At 40.1% G+C, this 21,817-nt stretch overlaps 1 pseudogene; it reads left to right on the top strand.

Annotated features, from left to right (window-relative positions):
- The first annotated feature begins 5,461 nt into the window (after positions 1–5,461).
- Positions 5,462–21,817, top strand: part of LOC119661274 — a 30,095-nt pseudogene continuing 13,739 nt past the window's right edge.

Below are 21,817 nucleotides of genomic sequence, written 5' to 3'. Positions count from 1 at the left end.
TAGAAGGAGTCTAAGGAGACCTTTGCAAAGTACATCAAAATGTATATGTGGTAGTTATCAATAAAATTATATTAGACTTATATTATTGCAACTAGTCCACTAAGCGCGATCTTAGTACTCTAATTTTCAGAATACCCTCAGTTCTGTCACACTCTGGAGAGTACCATTCTCTTTACAGCTACAGTGCTGGCACTCTTCCTTTGTACTTTAGAAAGCCAAGTGGCAGCAACCGCGAGTCTGTTGTTGGACTCCTGGTGATGGCAACCGCTAGATGCCATCTTTTGGCTTGGGAGCCAATTCTCCCTCAGATCTCGACTGCCAGATCTGTAGTGCTACCCACCAATGAAGATTTCCATTAGAGTGGAAAATGATTCTTTCTATGAGCAATTCCAGGCAGTTCAGGAGAGGCCCCCTACAGGTAGCTGAATACCAAGGTGAGCTCTGACAATACCTTGCTCGGAGATGTTTGTGGTGTTGTTAACGTCACCAAGGACTATGCCACTCCGTCATACGTCTAAGCAAAATATTATCATAACTCGCGGGTGAAAGGCTTGTCTAGGGCGGCAGACTATTCGAATAAAAAGTCTACTATAAGGTCAGTTCGCCAACAAACATCTGCTCACATCAACTATAAAAGCAACAGTAGATTCAGGTGTTATCTTTTAAATCCATTTACTTAAAAATGGCTGACTTCGATCTTGAAAGGGATCATCATTTGATGGTCTTATATTTTCGCCTGTGTTCACGTTTAGTAGCAGAAGAACGGAGTTTCATTTCCACAGATTCCATGCTGTCCATCTACACGATCCGGCAGTCGTAATAGGAATTCATAACAACAGGCCGAGGGTATTGATTACCACTGAAATACCATCCAAACTTTTTTTATTTTCGGTACGAAAAGTTGTCACCACAAGACGCAGGTGGATAGATGAATGTTATGATTGCGAACTGTGACGAATGCAACGCGCATTGAGCTCCATTTCTTTGAAAAGTTTCAAAAGTGTAGTATGTTTTACGATGGAATTCGACAATATGCTCTTGGAAGCGAGGGTTCCACTGCTTGGCGTAACCAACAATTCAACTGTTATCCCTCCTTAATATGTGGCTTATCCATTGCTACCTCTGCCTTCCTGTACGTCGACTTTTGCTCGATGATACGTTGCAGACAAACGTTTGAGTAGTAGACCAATTTCCATTTTATACGGCAGAAATTAAAGAATATTGACAGGATACAGCCTCCACTTGGTGCTTTTCTTGTGATAACTGCTTTTCTAAACTTTAGACAAGGCACCAAAAGCGGATCTAGCCATAGTTAATGCGTTGAGCGATATTTTACCCTATATGCCTTTCTTTTCAAATGCCAGGGCCATTTGGCCAAGGTCCACGACCCGGTCAGAGAGCAAACAAATATGATCTACGTAGACGATCTGTTCGAGGAAAATTATCGCCGTTCAATGAAGAGAACACTTCACCGATAACAAAAAGAAATATTATCGTTAGCAAAATGTAACCCAGGCGCCCCTCTTTGGATCTAAAATTGCCTCGATGGTGCCTGATGATTTGGATGTTTTTTTATAGATGGAACACTGCAGACTGTCGGGTAATTAGTATATTAATTAGTAAGTAATAGTAATTAGTATATTAATAATTAGATACTGCTAACAGCACGACAAATACGTTGTTGTTTATTCACGTTTCGTCAATGAAGAGCAGGTGAAACGAAGATCTAAGCTTCGGGCACTGTACAGAAAAGTACCCTTCCAATTATCCTACTGACTTCTTTGGAATCGTAACCATCATCGCCTCCTTAACTCTTTGGGAACGGTTTCGGATTCCCACAATTTCCGTACGAGTGGAAACAGTAATTCTGTAAAAACTGCAGGTGCAGGGATAAATAACTGTGGGAAGGCAGTCGAGCTCAGCGGCTTCACTCCATTTCAGTACATTAACAGCCGCGATGATTTTTCTTCTGTTTGGTAGAACAGTTCGTATCCTCATGCCTACAGTAACTAACTACCAAAGGGCAGAAATTCAAAAATTCAAAATGTGATACGATCTCGGTAGTTCCTTCTTCGCATTGTGCCTGCTCATCATCGCGGATGAGGAGTTGAGCGTTAACGTTCTTCAGAGGATCATCGAAAGTTCTTTCCTGATGCGGTGTATACTTCTAAAATCACTGTTTTGCGGCATTCTCCACTTTACTGACAAGCGTAATAATAAATTCCCTTTTCTCACGGAACACACTACATGGAGCTTCCCGGGATTTCGCAACGTACCGGAGCTCAAGTGTATCCCTTTGGCCATCACTCGCAGCGGCTATCAGGACTGTCAATCCCTTTCATATCAAAGGAAAGCTTGATCGGCAGAAAGCAAGGTAGTTTCTACTCTCCATCCTTCCGTACTGATAACCAAAATATCATTTATTTATTTCAAAAAATTGGTACCTTTCACTTAAACCCTGAAATCACGCAAAAATCAAGGAAGTTATTCCGTCCGGATACCTGAGTGCTTAGAGCACAAGGCTGTAGTACGGAAGGTTACGGTTAAAATCTCACTGGTGGCAGTGTAATTTGTATTGTGATTTGACGTCGGATACCAAGTCGACTCAGCTGTGAATGAGTACCTGAGTCACAGCAGGGTAATAATCCTGAGACTGCAATGCTGACCACATTGCCTCCTACAGGGTATTGTAATCCTGTAGTGTACCGTTACTTAATGAAGTGCTCTAACAAAATTCAAGGTCCCGATCTTATACGGATTGCTGCGCTAACGATTATTATTATTCCTGTGACTCCTCCGGAGTTCTGCAAAATTAATTTGGTTTCTAGTGCGTGCACATTTTATTTTTTATTTTTAAAAACATTTTTTGCTTTTAAGAAATGGTTAACAAAAAAACAAAAAAACAGTATTTTAAAATAACAAAATAACTTAAATCTAATGGCCACTGTGGGCTCTCAAAATTTTTGAAAAACGATTAGCAGACAGAGAAGAGAAACAGTAAGAAATAAAAATCTAATTTTACAATAAGTTGTCGGGAAATGGTCAAAAACCCGACAGAATTCCCTTAGCCTTAGTCGCAAATAAAAATATAGAAAAGTAATAATAAATTTTTGATCGCTTCAAAAGGTACTTTTAACTTAAATTATTGTTCTTAAAACTATCATAATTAAAAACTATTTACTTTGCAGTTACATAATTTTTTTTGCAATAACATTATATTTACAAAGACACAAAGAATAATAACGATAAGTTACAATTGGAGGCAAAAGCAGCACCCATTCAATATGTACACATTTACAAAGCCCCACCAAGAAACACATGGCAGAACTGAGCACAGCCGTCGCTAATCAGCATCCCGCAGCCACCAGTACCCAGATTTCTCTTTTCATCTCTGGAGTATCTCCAGTCGAATACCGGAGCCCCCACCGTCGGAAGATATTCTATCCTTTTGTCCGTGGCCCACCTATGTATATGATACATACCCGGATCACGGGCAGAATCAAGAATTAGACCATTCCTGTCAAGATACACGAACGCTTCGGGAGGAGTGAAGCCCATTTGGGTAGAACGGCTGCGAAACCCAAGGGTTCTCGCCGTGCGAAGCAGATCGCACTATATGGTTCCGAGGCAATCTGATGATAACTGTGTCAATTCTCGGCAAACCAGTAGCTGCATACATCACTTCATTAGTTACATAATGCTCATAGTTTGACTGAAGCAGTCCTATTAAGCCCCGTGCAAGCACGCAGACATTTCCTTTCAAAGATCCTTATTTTTTCCATTTAGCTAGCACTCAAATTAAACCAGATAACACACCCGTAGGTGAGCACCGGTCTAACCAAAGTGAGATGCAACTAATCTTAACCTTCCGGCTAAGATGTGGTGCGTAAAAGAGTCTTCGAAGAGGAATGAATGCCTTGCGAGCGCTTTCTAGCGCGACTTTAGCGTGCTCGTTAAATTGGAGATGCTCGACAAGACACACACCCAGGTATCTAACGCACTTCTTATGAGGAATGCGCTCAGAACTATCCTCGTTCACGACAATGTAGAAGTCTCTAAAATTCCATTTCAAGTTCCTACTTGGCATACTCCAAGGAATTTCGAAATAGAATCGTTTCACAATTTTACGCATTGATTTTCATCCACCAACTGTTCAACATAATATCATTGAACATCTTCTGAAGTTCAACTTTCGCCTCAGTTACCTTCTTGTGTGCCATGTAAGCTATCAGGTCGTCAGTAGAGGCAAGCAAGGACCTTTTAGGAGATAAATTAAACTCAAACGAGTTGACTAATTCTCCGGCAAATACTGCGAAAAGTGTAGACGCAGTCACTGTCCCTCCACCCTCCCTTCATTCAAAACATGAAACTCCCTACTAGTAGTGAGATTTCCAGTCCGTAATGACAAAGCACTTGCTATACAGCATACTTCACATCATCGCTACGAGGTGGCTAGGAAACTCGTTCTTGAAGAGCCTGAAAATCAGTTCATCCAACCAGACGGTATCAAAGACCTTCTCCTGACCTTTAAGGGCAAGCGCCTACGCACTCATCATTGTTAATCCGCCAGCAAATATCAGATGTTACCTTTGTTATTGCATATATTGTCGAATGTCCAAATCGAAATCCGAATTGCGCATTCGACAATAATTCCTTCCTCTTGATATGCCCGTTCAAGGCTTTCAATATCAAAACCTCAAACACCTTCCTGATGTTAGGCAGCATACTGATTGGGCGGTAGTACTGGATGAATACTTTCTTCTCTTTAAGGTCGGAAACACTCGGGCTTTCTTCCATTGTCCTGGAAAGAAAGAATTGTTCAATAAATTATTGAACAAGATGCAATAATCACGAATGGCAATGTCTGGTAAAGTGCCAGAGGGCCACGTTGGGAATGCCATCCATACCGGATGATCTCTTATTGTTTATTTTTCCAAATATGGTGGTTAACTCCCCACATGAGGCAAAGTAATCAAGCAGATTATCACTCGGTATGAGATCAGCCTGCAATGCAGAACTAAACTCGAGAACTGTAGTGCCGTTCAGGCTATATTTGAAATTGTGGATATCTCGTTCTACAATTTCTGAAAGCCGCTGAGTGACCGCGGCTGCGCGACGGGAGTGGAATCTCATTCGGCTCTTTCTTAATTAATTTGCTTAAACAATGCATTTAATAGTGTGCAATTGCCTTAATGTTCGCCGCAGATTGCACATTATTGAATGCATTCGGGCGAATTGATCTTGACAGGAGGCGAATGATTTGCCGCATCCGCAGGCGCATGCGCATGTTGCCGCAACATTGCCTAGCGAGTGAGAAAGGCTATGTAGCGGGAACTGAAGCGGTGCGCGAGAAAAAAAAGAACGGGGAGTGGTTGGCTGGAACAGGTTGAAGCAGTGCATGGAAAAGAGGAAGTTGGAGGAACGTTGAAGGTGTGCGCAAGAGGGGTTGTTGGCTGGAAGAGGCACGCCGGCATCGTCGGAGTCGGAGCGGGAAAGTTGCTCGTGTTTATCCCGGGAATAAGCTGTTCAAATAAATGGAGAAATGAAGAAATAAGGATCCATGGTCAAATAAGAACTGATCTTTACTGGTTTCCCTGAAGTACAAATATAGTGGCTCAAACGCATAATCGGGCAAGAGATGCAAGATTGCCTTGGACAGGAACGCCCTGGAATTTTAGGAAACTTCTGGACGTATTCTTCGAGGGATTGGATGCATTCATTTACCTCTTCAATCCGATGCTTGCTTCTGAATTCTCAGAGGAACTATAGGTACGGAGGGGAAACTTCTGTAAAATGATTCAAAGGAGAACGAACCAGCCGATTCTGAATACAAGTGGTAAACCTACATCAGTAGGCAATTGTGTGTAAACTAATAATCGTAATAAAAAACTAAAAGTGATAATCAGAAAGTGTGGAAGTGTGGATATGTGGCAATCATCAGAAGATTTCGTGGCACGTATGGACCACAGCGATAATGATTGTTTACTTATAACTATTCTCTCACAAGGTGAATTGGGTTATATCTACGCAAAAGATGTACAATATAAACTGGATTCCTTATGGCAACATTTCACAGCAAATCACTGCGCAACATTAGCTGGTAAACCAAAACTATTATAGTTTTTCATACAAGCATGCCAGGGTGATCAGCTAGATGGTGGTGTTCTGTTGTCGAAACATACAACTGAAACTGATGGTGAATCGTCTATGAGCTACAAAATTCCAATTCATGCCGACTTTTTAATTGCATATTTCACAATACCCGGCTTTTACTCGTGGCGAAATACAACAAAGGGCTCATGGTTTATTCAGTCTTTTTGTCATGAACTTGATCGTAACGGAACAAAGTATGATATCCTTAAACTACTAACGTTTGTCTGTCAAAGGGTTGCATTAGATTTTGAACCGAATACGCCCGATTGCCAGATGATGCATCAACAGAAGCAGATTCCTTGTATTACAACGATGCTGACACGTTTGCTAGTTTTCACCGAGAAAAAGTAGTTTTATTTTTATCCAGCTGGATTAAAATATAGGATTTTTCGACACCATTTAGTTTATTTCAATTTTTAGTTGGTTTAGTATTTCGAAACTTAGCATCTGAATGTAGGTGTGTGGAAGTAGTATCATTTTATTGCGGAACAAGAGTGAAAATTACGGCTTTAGGTAGTTCTTATATTGAATTAAAAATGTTCATAACTATATTTAGAGAAGAGACTTGGTTTTTTTTTAAATACAGAAGCAAATGAAGATGAGGCAGAAATTGATCATTAATTTCTAATTCTTGTATTTAAGCAATTACTTAAAAATAGAGAGTAAGCAACTTTGAACCAAGTAAACCAGCATCAATCCGAGGTCGGAGTGACGACCTGGGTGAGTCATTGTTTTTATTTTCTTTTTTATTTTCTTTTTTTATTTTTATTTTTTTTTATTATTTTCCTTCTTTGAAGTTTACATATTGTTTATTTTTATTTTCATATTTTTTGTTATAATTAATGATATGAAGTTTGCTGGTGCAATGAACAATGATGCGTGAATAGTCAGTCTAATCGTAGTTTGAGGACTTCCTCCCTTTCGTATCCTCCTTTCTCCCGCGGAATTTCTATAAATGAATAACTGGCCTGAGGATATCGAGGAAGGGTGGGAACCTCAGAGGCCGCGCCTCATACAAGATCTGAGGCGGAAGAGACAATAGTTGAGACGGTGATCCGTCGTGGATCTTCCCCTCCTTGATCGCGGCATTCGGGTCCGGAGACTTACGGCTCCACGCGCGCGGTCGAGCCGTTTTTTTTTTCTTTTCTAATTTCCAATTTTAGTTCTGTTTATAATTCGATAGGCCGTCACGAAATCCTAATTTACGTCTATTTTAGAATCCGGTGCGGACCCACGCATCGGAATAGACACGTTATTTTTTAGTAATGAAGCGTGAGGGATCAAAGCGCTCAAAGGGCCCCCCACATTCCCGAGCCTGGCTAGCACAGAGGCGTGCAAGAACGTGTCGACTCGAGCACTTTGATGGAGCTTCAATCTTTGTGGGCTGACCTTCACGGTCAACTTAGCCAATTTGTTTAGCTTTTTGGGATTAGCTCTGCCCTCTAGGTCGTTATCGGCCACTCAGAATGATCGACCTGATCTCCTATTTCCACTCTTAACATTACCCCGCGTTGCCTCTAAGTCAGTTCTGGGCCGATGCACCGATTTAAAGTACTCCCTTATAAGTTCGAAGTTTCAGAGCATCATCCACCACGATGTAATTGCCTTCCGCATCAGCACTTACACTATTCGTGTCTATACCTGAGTCAATAAGGTGTTGTATCTCGCTGCCATCGACTTTAATTCTCGGTACAGTTACTCGTGGCTTCTTCCGGAATAACATATTTATCCTTGTAAACATGCAATCCTGAATTGCTTAATGAAATACCCTTTAAATTTTTGTGCCATTGGGAGCTTAAGGAAGCAAATCACAGTATAATCAGTTTTTTATTCCGACTGGACGTATGCGATTCAATCAGTCTTGGGTACAGTGATTTACTCGATGAAAGCATGGGGCAACTCAAGAATGTAAGTAGCTTCCTCGATAATTATATCCTTTCAAGGTTTTATTGAAACTCCACGTTGAATTAAAGGGCGGGTTGGCCTACACTTAAAAGAGAGCTGCAAATTTTTTCCCACCGAGTACAGCGAAATGAGAGAGAAGAAAGGCATTGACTAGTAATTTTCGAAGCAGTGTTAGTTTTGACATTGGTTGCAGGGGGTATGAGGGAGTCCTACAGAGATTAATTACTTCGAGGACCCATTGTCAGAAACCATCCATGCCCATGGTATCTAGGCTCCGAAATACTCTCCATTACAATATCTCCTCAAAGAAGGTTAATAATGGTATATAATTATATTTTGGAGGTTTAAAATATTCATGGGATCGTAACTGCACTAATATAGGTTCTAACATGAAGCGGCGTATTGGAAAGCTTGATGGGAATTCTACCATTCTTAACAAAATTACAGTAAGTTGAAGTGACCCTTTTTTCCTAAAATTACCTAATCGCTAAGAGATATATGATTGTATCCATATAAACACAGAAAGTCAGAGTTTTTGTAACTAACGATTTTTCCACCATTTCTGGAGCAACTGTCAAGTACTGCTTGCGGCTCATACTTGTAATCAGGATATGTTCCCGTGATTAGCTCATGCCTATATGTAAGATTTTAAATGGATCCCTTTACATACAGCATTATACCTGTTCCTGTATTGCACCGGCGCTACAAGGGTGCAGTCAGAGATGAGATGGTCTAAAGTCTCTAACGCCAAGCACACATTCTGCAAGTTTATTTTATTCTTTTAGTTAGGTCTTTAATTTTGCAATTTTATTATTTAATTTGGCGGCCTTTATGAAATTTTATTTGTTGAATAGAAAGCCACGAATTTCAGCTGACTTCTTTCTGATTTCGAAATTTTTTCTCTCCCTCCTATCTCAAACAAAAAATGTTGCTTTAGCCTGGGTTAGGCTTTAAGTAATGGCAGTTTTAAAATGGATATAATTCACATCCTTGTCGTGTTTGGGATTATATAAAACGGATCGATTTTCATCTGTTGTCATTTTCGATCAAGTTGCTCCCAAGCAGAGGTGAGGCAACGTCCTTAGTCGTTACTATTTTTTTTCGATTTTTTAATCTTTTTAGGTTAGGATAGGCTACTAAAGACGATCGCTATTCTTTCAGTATCAGATTGTGTCATTACAAGGCAGACTAAATATTATAGAAATAGTACCTCTTCGTTATATGTGTAACCGAAAAGAGGAAATTGCAGATTCTTCAATGGATTTTTTTGAGATTTTATTTTCGAATCGAGCAAACTTTCTATTATGATATGCTAATTATTGACCCATCATTTGTTCATTTCCCTAATCATACTTTGATTTTGATATTACTGAACATATTTCGAATAGGAAAATGAAATATACCAAGCTATAGACTACTCAAGAAATTACTGTTACTGTGCAATCTATTTCATGTCGAACTTTCTGTCTTCATTACGTTTTGTTTTGGTCTACTTTCCCGCTTCTATATAAATTGACTTATATTCAGCCCCTAAACTAGTGCAAGCCTTAAAAAAGCCTTGTGGATCTATAACAGATATTCGGCTATGTGAAACAATTCTCTTAGTCCTACGATGCGCTAATAAGGGCTATCATTCCCAACTCTACTCTAAATTAATTGAAACGCAATTAAAAATGTCTATGCTTTGGAGCTCAATCTTCTTGAGACATAATTGTTTACCGTCTCTATAGCAGTGGGCCAATTTCCGTTGAGTAGCTCCCCATACATGCGAAAAAAGGGGCACGTTTTCACAAAATATAGCCATGTGAGGTATCAAATTAAAAGGATTCATTTACTACTTGTCGAAACTGGTCCCATATTTGATATCCGCTGAAAAGTAGGGGAGTGAGGGCTCAAAATATGACCTCCAGAAAGTGTAACAGGTCTCGTTCTCAGAACCTATTCAACCACAAAATTAAAAAAAAACACAGCGTTGTATCTGAACGAAATTTTTTTTGTTTTTAGAAATTTATTCGGAAACCTCCCTTAAGTTCGTGCTACAAGTATAGTGGCAGTGGCATATGGAATAACATAAGGCGTAACTTTGGGAAGTTTGAAAGAGATCTAACTATTATTAACAAAGAAAATTGGTGAGCGCTTTACGTACATCTGCTTTTAAGTACAAGTTTAAGGGGAGTTTCCCATATATGCGAATGGAGACTGCAAAATTTTTTTTCACAGAATGTGGCCACGTAGGGAATCAAATGAAAGGTAGTTTTTGAAACAGGGCCCAGATATGATATCGGGTGAAACCTAGTACTGTAACTAAATAAAACCTATGCATCAAAATACATCCCGTTCCGAAATCTATCGAAATAAAATTAATAATAGTATAATAGCATATACTAGAAATTTAGCCGGAAACCCGCTTAAGTTCATGCTAGAAGCACAAAATACGCACTTGGATAGGGGATAAAATAAGGCATAAATTTGAGAAATTTGAAGGAAATCCAGATATTATTAACTAAGTTGTAGTAGGTGAAACTTTCACATTTTGTGTGAGTTTCGTGCATTCTAATATTCAATATAGTTTTTTCGAGACAGACATATGTAAATATATATATGTCAATGAAACTTGTTGGTAGTGCCTAATAAATAATAAATAGATAGGTATATTTGTACTTTAAACAAGCGGTTTTCAATGTACATACTTTATATGTCGAAAATAGGTGTACCATCAATTTATATACATGCATATGGAATACAGTATTCGGGAATAGGCAATGTTTGTTTCTTTAGGGTTACCATAATATCTACGTCTGTAATATGTACGTACGCCTTGTATGTTATTTTAACAAAAATATAAAGGAATATTTTGGTTTTTAGCCATATACGAATGGAAAAATGTGCGTAGAAAGTTTCTCCCATAAGATGAACACAAAACCTTTACACCCGAATCGCCAGCTTCCGGTATTCCGACTTGTTTTAGTTTACCCGGCATTATCAAAGGAAAGAAATACTAAAATATTGCTCTAATCTCAAGTTTGAACAAAAATTGCAATTCAAAGTAGATTAGCATTCGGAACCAGTAAGGATTTTCTAATTTTTCATGTTTTCAGGGAATGTCTATAAATAGTCTGTGAGTCCTGCATATGAAATGTTAGAATGAATTGGCAAGAGGATAAGTTGTCACATAGGATATAGGCAAATCCACTCTGTGGAAAGCATTAAAATTTTGAAAACTTTTTTTTCAGTTCTGTTTAAAATATTGAACTTACAAACTAAAAGGAATATCTATTCTCGAATACATTTAACTTTTCTTAAATGGCTTGCATTCATTGCGCGTGCAATGTTCGCTGTGGGCTGAGTGCTCCAACATGTGAATTCGAGGATGACAACAGTCAACGAACTACAGTCCATACAAACGCAGTTATTGTACACTTTTCAAAATTTTAAATTATACTACCCGGTTCCAGTTCAAAGGAGTATCCCCTAAAAAATGCACCATATCAAACAAAAGAACCGGCAGTTGAGACATCATTGCAATCGCTAGTAGTTGCTTGCAAATAGTCCTCGTTACAGAGTACGTTCTAACTTTTATTGAAGGACACTCATCGCGCCTGGAATGAAAAACATGCGGCACTAAAGACCAACCTAGGAGCAATACCTTAACACTGAACAGGAAGCTCGTTAAATGATGTGTACCGAAATGTACACATAGTGTTGTATTCAACGTTTCATGTCAAGTTGAAGGTGTGTTAATTCTTGCTTTTATTAATCAAGCCTGAAAAAAAGCTCCATCGATAAATTGGAAATGACATGTATGTATTTAGCATTTAGCATGTGAAAGAAAGTCTATGGCGGCAAAATCATATTGTCCTAAATGTGAACTCGTGTTAGCTGCTTAGAACGATGCTAACTTCTGTGTAGTAAGAATCATGAAAAAGGATTACATATGAGGTAATTTGAATGGAACCTTCCGTACGGCAGGACTATACAAATAAACACACTACGGCTAGCCACCTAGGCGTCTGGACGCGAGGTTGAATGCTTTTTAAAATCGGTTAAATGTCTGTCTGTCGTACGCGCATTTCTCAGAAACAGTTATACCGATTGATACGAAATTTGCCAGGAAGATGGGAACGCCGCAGTGAGTGGAATCTTTCTACGTTGAGATTAAGGGAGGGGAGGGGGGTCCCATTAATTAAAAAGGTGGGTGTAAAATTTTTTTTATCGTTTATAGTCATATTGGGTAACAAATGATGGTCTTGATTAGTACTTTTCGATGCCAGTCTTAGTTTCGACATTCGTTGAAAACGACGGAGTGGGAGGCGTCGAAAGCGATGATTTCTTCAAGGCACCCATTCTCAGAAACTACCAAACCAGAAAATCTGGAAAAGGTCGTGAAGCTGCCTCTATACGGTGTCCAGGTCTTAAAATACTCTCCATATCGATATCTGCTCAAATTAAGTTAATAATAGTATATTACTATGTTTTTAGGGAAATTGAGTAAAACCCCTTAGGTTTATCGTAGAGTTATAAGTAATATAGAATATAATATGAAGTATATATCCATAAGTTTGATCAAAATCATGCTATCACTAACAAAGTTATAGTGATTTTGATATGCAACTGCGCATTCTTGTACGTAATAGACCGCATTAAATTCTCAAACTCGGTGGATCAAAGAAGAATTGCAGCCCGACCTGGCGTTAACCATCAATTTGACTATATGCACTAAGGGGTTCTAGTACGTGGTGAACCTTCGACACCGAGGTAGTAATTGATAGTCAACAACGGACAGCAATTGGGAATCGTACGGAGACTGTATACAAGGACAGAGATTTGAAACAGCAGCAATGGGAAGAATTATAGTATAGGATGGGGAGGGATGGAGGAGGAGGGAATAAAGCTGTTGGTAAGCATTTCTGTTATACAATCCAATACATATTCAAAATTCCAATTCAATTCTTATTATAGAATTATAAAATTACTTGATTCTTGCAGGTACATATGCAATTTCATTTCAAATTTCCTTAGCTGTACTTTTCATAATATTCAATTTTCTAATTCAGCATAATCCAGAATTCTGTAAGACCAACTTATTTAGTATTTTTACATATTGAGTTTCTGCAAAGTAAACTAATACCGTGGGAAGTCAGAATAGCGATCTTGTCACTTAATATTTAAGGAACATTAATACAATGTTGGATTCCAATTTGTTTCATATTATTTCATACTTTGCGTAAGATTACTATATCAAATGACCTGCAAATCATTAATCAGTACAGTACAGGTTAAACAACCTGTTCTCTTACGGTAAGCATTTTGGATATGGCGATGGATATGTGATGATGCCGTCCACTTCATTTGTAGCTCGAATTGCGTGGTTCGGCAATCTAACTGCCCTATTTACGAGGTTAGACAAACGCCAGTCATTTCAATCGCGTCTGACGGCACTTCACCCAGCTACGTCTGACGGTGTATCGGTCAACCGCGAAGGAGGCAATGTGGTCAGCATTGTGCTCGTCCGAGATTATGACACTGATTTGACACAGGCACTCATTCACAGCTGATGAAAACCCCACAGTGAGATTTGAACCGGGACCTTCCGTACGGCAGCCTTGTGCTCTAACCACTCAGCTATTTGGATACTAATTAAAAAGTTCACCTATCTGGCTTCCCACGATATTTTTTGACTTTGCAGAAATTCCATATAAAAAATTCCAAATGAACCGCTCTCACACAACCCTGGATTGTCTTGAGTTATGATAATTGAATATCATGAAAAGTGCAAAAAATGAAATTTAAATGACATTCGATAAATGTGGACTTGCAAGAATCAACGAGGCCACCATCACACGTTCGTGATAGTTTGGTTCGAAGTCTAATGGAAAGGTGCCACTTCTACCAATTTCTGCGGGACGCCAAAGATAGAGTCTCCCATGCTACCATCCAACGATCATGATGGTGTAGTGAGGAATTCCCTGCACTCCAAACCACTGTTAAAATTGACAGAGAAACTGTTCCTCAACCAACGCACTGCCATGATACCCTTCTGATTAAACACTTTATTTTTTTCTTTATATTAATTTATTGTTAAGTTAAATTAATAAGAGTCACCCCTTTCCCCGGCTTGATTTTATTCTGAACTCCAACTGACACCGAAAAACAAATTTTTCCAGTTGAAATTGTTTTTCGATGTCATGGCTAACGCCATTCACACTTGCATGTATACGACATGCAAGTTGTCCGCTCCGCCACAACATTCTACCCCCAGTTGAAGCCAGGGGGGGGGAATGCCGGAAGCATTTAATGTGGCGAGTAACTCACAATGGTGAAGTTCCATTGAGCAGAATTGAGTTGTTTAGAGAAGAAGCTCAACTTCTGCTAGATTTGATTCACTTTTTAGTGAAGAGCAACACTTACGGCAATGCCTGAGGCATCGACGAACACGGCTAGGGGTGCATCTTGCTGATGGAGGGACTCTGAGAACCACAGAATCAGACGGGAGTCTGATTTTAATGGGTAAGAATCCCATACGCTGACGTGTCCAGGCCAGTGTTTTTTGAAGATTTTCACCTCCTCGAGAGGCAGGCGGAACAGTTTTCAATAAAACTTTAAAAATGGAAGTCATTGGTATATATATCCACTTGTAGTTGATAAGCTCAGAAACTATTCAACCGATCGCCTAATGTTGTATATTCGAACTTTCCCATGGAAAATATTCCGGTGTAGTCCACGTTGTTGTACTACGCCTCTAGGTGGTGCTGGTGTGGTGTAACTTCTACACAATGCTCCTGATCACTACAAAAATTGGTGGACATATGAGGTTCTAGTGAAAAATATTTTGGTGCTATCCACGTTGGTATAATTTGGATCAAATTATACCTCTTTCAATCAGTCGTCAAGGCAAATAATGATTGTGGTTGCTGAGACATTAAAATTAGAAGATGATTAAGGAGCCACCTGAAAAATTGGACTTTGGAAGATTAACCGGACATTCGCGGTAACTGCCATCGAGTAGGGCTCCCAAAATATCTAAAGAACGAGACCCGCGGCTGAACAAAACTTCTTCACGAGCTGTTGAAACATGAGAACAAAAGGCTTCCCCCGAAATTATAACTGCTGTTTCAAGAGTAGCTGAAACAAATGGATGATTTGACAACCTGCGACTTTTAGCTTCCACATCTAGAGCTGCGGGGATATCCCAACATTCTTGTGCACGAATTACAGACTTTCGAACGAAAGCTAGTCACGACGAAATTCATCGAAAAGTCTTCATTGATCTAATGGCTACATCGTCGGGCTTTGAAGTTTCCGTGAGAAATGTCTCTTATGTATTGCTCCACTGACAAAGTCAATTTGCCATCACTGCATGACCAGAGCCACTTCTACCTCATATTGCTGTAGCTACTCAAGAATCTATACACTTTTTACAGCATATTGGGAAATGTAATGCACGCTTTCAAATGGTATGGTATGATGATGAATATTGTAACTATATGGTAATTCAACTCGCACATTCAAAGCGAAAGGCGAGCATTCTTTTAATACCTGAAGAAAATCTGCAGTTTTTGCAAACCTGCACGGGCAGAACAAAATCCGCCGAGTTCAGCTAGTATTTTCTGAATCTGTGGAGCATCTCGGCTTTATTTTTGCCCACTAATGAAAGAAAGAGGTCTCCATGCTACCACTACCACTTCCATAGCCAAACTGCGCTTCATGTATGAAGGGTTGATTTTTTGTATAAGAATATTTGACTAGACAATCATTTCACTTATATACAATATATGGTAGCTCCTAGGCATGTACGTGAAATGTAACCGATATTCAATTTGATGCCGTACTGACATTTTATCTCTTAGGGAGTAGTAATTTCAAGCTCCTCTGAAACTGATATTAGTAGATACTCACCCATTACGATGCTGATATTAGAACATATCTTACTGCATTTTACGGATCCCGGATAAACTTAACTTATTAACTATATTTGAGCAGATATTTTAAGTATTTTAAGGATAAGATACCATGTGTACGAATCACCGTAATTTTTTCAGATTTTCTGATTGGGTTATTTCTGGTGTCGTTAAAGTAATTAATTCTTTTCAGACCCCCGCACTCCTTTCCTTTCATATCAATGCCAAAACTAATACCTGCTTCGAAAAGCACTAATAGAGACCCTTCATTTGATATCCCATATGATTATATTCGGTGAAAAACCCCCTCTCTTTATGTATGGGAAACGTGCATAAGTTCAACGTGCAGGAATGCAATTCACTGCATGTTTAGGGGTTCACAGTTCTGACAATTTCCATCAGATTTCGTTCGGTACTAGTCGTTTGTGAGAAAAATGCATGTGAAAGGAAGAGACAAAGAGACAGACAGACCGTGTCCGTGACGACACAAAGAAAATTTGAATTGTGACTAAAGCTTTCAATCCTCACCACCTTAACACAATCTTATTGTTGAAAAAATTGTTTGCGGCTGATCGGTTTCGATAGCAATGGAAGAGGCAATGGCATCTACCCTGCGAAACAGAGTGATTGAAAGCGGCTACATATGGCATTTGTTCTCTTTATGTTTGAGTATGCAGTGAATTGTTCGAACCTCCCCCCCCCTCCCCCTCTTTTGACTGGTTTCAGCTAAGGCAATTTTTGGAGATCCTACTATTTCCTCTATTGTACACGCTACGTTAGGAGACTTCATTACTCATTTTGACACTCTTATTCTTCTTCCAAAGCTGCCGCTCCTCAAGTCATTTTGAGTCAGGAGACAGGCAGGCCTGCCACTCGTGCGCACTGTGATCGGAAGACGAAAGTGGCAGTGGATAGGGCACACTTTAAGAAGAGGCAACAATTGTGTTGAAGGCTACGCATGTAGTGAAATACACTCTCCCAAGATGGCCGACGAAGGGACCGCTCCAAGGGCATTTTGCGCAGAACAGTAGAAGAGGGGATGTAATGTTTAGGCAAACATCGACAAGTCTCGAATCAAACTTTCCGATATTATCAGTTTTCATATTAGTTGTAAAGATGGGAGTACCAAGGCTAGGAACCGATCGTTTATTATTTATTCTTAGAAACTACCCAACCGAAAAAATTGAACAAATCATGGAGCTGCCTCCGTATGATATCTATCCTTCAAAATATAATATAATAATAATAATCGTTGACGTAACAATCCATATTGGATCCGGGCCTTGAAGTGTGTTAGAGCACTTCAGTCAAGACCGTAACGGTACACTACAGTACACTGTAGGAGGCAATGTTGTCAGCATTGCGTTTGCCCGAGATTTTTACCCTGATTTGACTCAAATCACGATATAAATCTCACTGGCATCAGTGAGATTTGGACCGCGACCTTCCGTACGACAGTCTTGTGCTCTAACCACGAGCTATCCGGACACCCTTCAAAATATCCCCCACATTAATGTCAACTGCGACACATGACAATACACTATGACAACATTACTCAGCAGGCAGACGCAGATTATCAGATAAACAGAAAATAAGTAGTAGCAATCAAGCAATGATTTGACTTAATTAATTAGAAATGACCAAGAACGGGAATGGCATGCCCATTTTACCAGACTAATTGAATTTATATGACAATCTAAAGGCCTCATTATTATTCTTAACTCACTTGCACTTATTCGTACTCAAATTCAATCTAATGAGATTGAAATCCAAGTGAATTTCCTAGAAAAGCATTTGAGAAATCATGACCAGTAAGCTTTTAATTCTATCAGAACGCAGAAGCTAGTTGGTGTCCTCATGAAAATAATATTCAGAAGTTCCCAACGGCATTTCAATAGCACTTTAAAAAATACTTGTGACGATTATATCACTAAATTCTAAGTCCTTAGTGTGGATTGACCGGAATTTTAATATACAAAAATGATATCCATTCAACAGAACCTAGCATTAGCTTCGTTTCGGTGGCTGTTATCCTGAACTGTTTATGGTGGTAATTTTGAATAAATGAAAATCATCCGCACAGATACGACATAAAATTCAAATTTGTCACGTTTCTTCTATTAAGGGGGCTCGCCGGATCTGATGCAAACAACACTAATATATCATAAGCTCATGAAACCATTCGTATGCTTCCCATGTAACGAAAGCAGTTAAAATGTTCGAGAAAATGTGTCAACAACGCAAAGAAAGAATTTTCACATGATTGAGGGAGCAAGGTTCAGATATGAGCAGACAATTTGTTAAGTTTTTTTTATTTCCCTGCTATTGGAAGGAAAACTCACCGCATCCTATTAACGGAACTAGAAAACACTGCTTAATTTAGATAAATATCCGCACTTGTAACTGTCACCCCAAACATCCAGAAAACTTTTCTAAACTTAGCTCTAATAGAAACCTCAAGCTGTAGGACATTCGAAATTATATATTATATTACGGACTTTTTTCAAGTAGCAATGCGCATACCATAATACGATCCTGATGATGGTAGTTAGTACTAACCGGTCAGGCTAGGCATTATCCGTTTGTAACATTCATGCAAATTATCCTGACTACTGAACAAATTCATGTGATTGTATGCGGTATTTTCCCTTTTCCTCCTTCTAGAAGCACAGCAGTAGGGATTGAAAAACTTTTTTGCATATTATATAACATATTGACAATGCACTTTCAAAGTTTCAGATTGAAATCAGCATATTTTTAAAGGGCAAGGAATGGAATGAGGATAGGTATAGAAACAACGAAAACCTCAGTCTTTTCTTCCAAATACTATTCTAGATCCTCTATTCCTATGGCCAGTTGACTAAGTTCTACGCATTATGTAAAACTAGATTCTGGCAGAAAATAAGAATACTCTCCTCCATTTAACATCTGTTCCTCTGTAGTTTCAAACCAACGCAACAATGGGGATGTAGCAAAATATTTTCGCATGGTCACACGTACTTTTGCGCTGAAACGCCTCGTCGCTAGCTATGATGTGGGCTTTTGGATGTTACTGGTTGGGCGCGAAGAGGGTCAGTGTGCTTTTTGACTATATATATACGCACATACATTTAAATTGATAGTACGTGCTTGAATAGTTTCTACCTTACTGCATACGCCAAATGTACATATATATGTAAGTACAAAAATTGAATACCTCTGGTACTAGCGTAGATATACATCCATCTGGATGAAACACTACCAGTCAAAAATGTTTGTGATTCGGTTTCGATCGCGGGGTAACGGCGATCGGAGCAGAGCAATTTGCTGCTCACATTAGTTCGGCCATCTTTCAGTAGATGGCCTCTGAAATGAATTGACTTTATATGATGATCTTCTTCTTTTCTTCAGCCTTTGTCCCGTTCATAAGCGGGGTCTGCTCGTCGTGATCGTTTTCGCCATCGGATGCCTAATCTGGATGCAACCTCGAGGCTTTTAAATCCCTATCCAGTGTATCAAGCCACCGTTGTTTCGGCCTGCCTTTTGGTCGTTTACCATCGACTTCGATGTTCAGATCAATCTTGGTAAGTGAATTCTCGTTAGCACGAATTGCGTGACCATACCATCGAAGGCGCCTCTCTCGCAACTTTTCCACGATCGGTGCAAGCCCATAACGATTGCGGATATCCTCATGTCGGATGTGAGTCCTTGAGGGTTTTACGTGAGTACCTGCCAGGGAGACTTAATCCCACGGTTTTCTTAAGACACGGACTGATTTTGTGACCACAATCAGAGCCCCGCTGTGAAAAGCAACAACGGTATCAGTCTATACCAAGTGCATGGCTTAGCATTCATACTGATGGACCTACCTAAATCTCTACCAAACTATAAATTGCGGCACTCGTGTTGAAACGCAACACTATGGCGAGGCCCGAAGGTATCTTTTCGCTTGAGCATAACCAACAACCACCATGAAGCTCCCACTAAGGGGCCAACCACAAACAACCGATCCGCACTCACATACAACGGGAGTTCACCCGAAGAATGAGAGTCCAGGGGCTATCCCGGTTCCCATGGTATCCAGTATACCCGTGGTGAGGTTTCGTGACCAAATTGCCACTTTCACATGAGCCCCGTGCAGACTCGGGTCTGATAGCCCTGATTAGCCCTTTGGAGCATTCGCCTACTGCATCACGGCCGGCAAGCCAAAGTGAGTACAGCATCTTCCGGTGCCACCACTATGGAGGTTCTCCTCGGCCACTTGGTTTTGGTTCAGCTAACAGGGTTGGCGCCCCGTCTTCCTCACCGCCACCACCTCTGATGTGATCGTGTCACGCATAGTCGTATAGTCGGCCAACACTCAGAACCATAGAGAGAGACAGGGCGGACGACATTGCGGTAAATTTTAGATTTGAGGCGTTCGCTGATACGTCGATCACAAAGAACACAAATTGTGGAATTCCACTACATCCAGGTTGCGTTAATCTGTGAAGAAATTCCATAACGCAGTTCTCCATTGGCTGATTGCGTTGACCCGAGGTCCTTTTGTTTGTTATCCCACATTTTGCATATTTTGCAAAAAAAATTTTGCTTTCCACTCTCGCATACATTGTGAGTCCCCCCTCATTGAACAAGCTTTTGGTAACCAACTTATACCCGAGCCGTTCCCTCCACCTGTTGGTTTAGTGGCGGAGGTCTTCTTCCCACTCATATACTCTACGGATCTAAGTGTCACCTCGTCATGGCCTCCTCCACTCCAAGCCATCCACCAGCCCAGTAATTTCCCGGGACGAAGTTTCGTTTTGGGAGCCGATGCTTCGGTAATAAGGCACATTGTTGAATGAACTAGCGATTTCGTTGCAGCTTTTCAGACTACGCCTGGGTCTTGTCGCTGATTTCCCGACGCAGCTTCAACAAATTTTCCTATGTCGATTTGCCGAAGAACTCCAGACATCCCAAAAACTGTCTTCCGTTTCATCTTCTTTTTTCTACCCTAGATATTGCTCTTATAGACTTTCTGCGCTGAATCATCCCCTTCCATACGGATTAAGTGGCACCGCAACTTACCGAGCCGGATTTGATCCACAACTAGGCGGTTACGGCATCGCTCATAGATTTTGTCGTTATATAGACTACAGGGCCAAAAATTCTGCGGAGGATTCGTCTCTCGAATGCAGCCAAGAGTTCGCAAATTTTATTTTATTTCATACGACGATGAATGCAGGTGTTGGCTGTGACTTCCGACCCTAGATAAGAGAAATTATCAACGGTCTCAAAGTTGTAGTCTCCTATCTTTAATGTTCCCGTTTGACCAGTATGATTTAATGTTGTTGGTTGTTTTGTTCTTGGTGCTGTCGGTACCACCATATATTTCGTGTTGCCTTCGTAAATGCGCAGCCCAAGCTTTCGCTTCGCTGCTCGATCTGGTCGTTCTTCCCAGGATGTCGATATCGTCAGCATAGGCCAGTAGTTGTGTAGACTTAAAGAGGTTGGTGCCGCATTGACCTCAGCATCACGGTTCACTTTTTCCAGGGCCAAATTAAAAGGGTGCATAGGGCATTTCCTTGTCTTAGACCGTTGTTGATGTCGAATGGTCTCGAAACTAATCCTGCTGTTTTTATATGGGCTCGCACATTCGTGCGGGTCAGCCTAGTTTGTCGTGCCAATTTCATCGGAATACTGAGTTCTCTCCTCGCCGTGAACAGTTTTACCTTGGCTATGCTGTCGTAAGCGCCCTTAAAGTCGATGAAAAGATAATGCAAATGATGGCCATATTCAAACAGTTTTCTTCCATCGCTTGCCGCAGAGAGAAAATCTGATCACGTGCTGATTTGACTGGAGTGAACCCTCTTTGGTATAGACTAATGACGTTCTGGGAGTAT

This window comes from Hermetia illucens, chromosome 1, assembly GCF_905115235.1.
Source record: "Hermetia illucens chromosome 1, iHerIll2.2.curated.20191125, whole genome shotgun sequence".
NCBI classification, from domain to species: Eukaryota; Metazoa; Arthropoda; class Insecta; order Diptera; family Stratiomyidae; genus Hermetia; species Hermetia illucens.
Note: the sequence above shows the minus strand (reverse complement) of the source record. Positions and strands in the feature narration are given on the sequence as shown.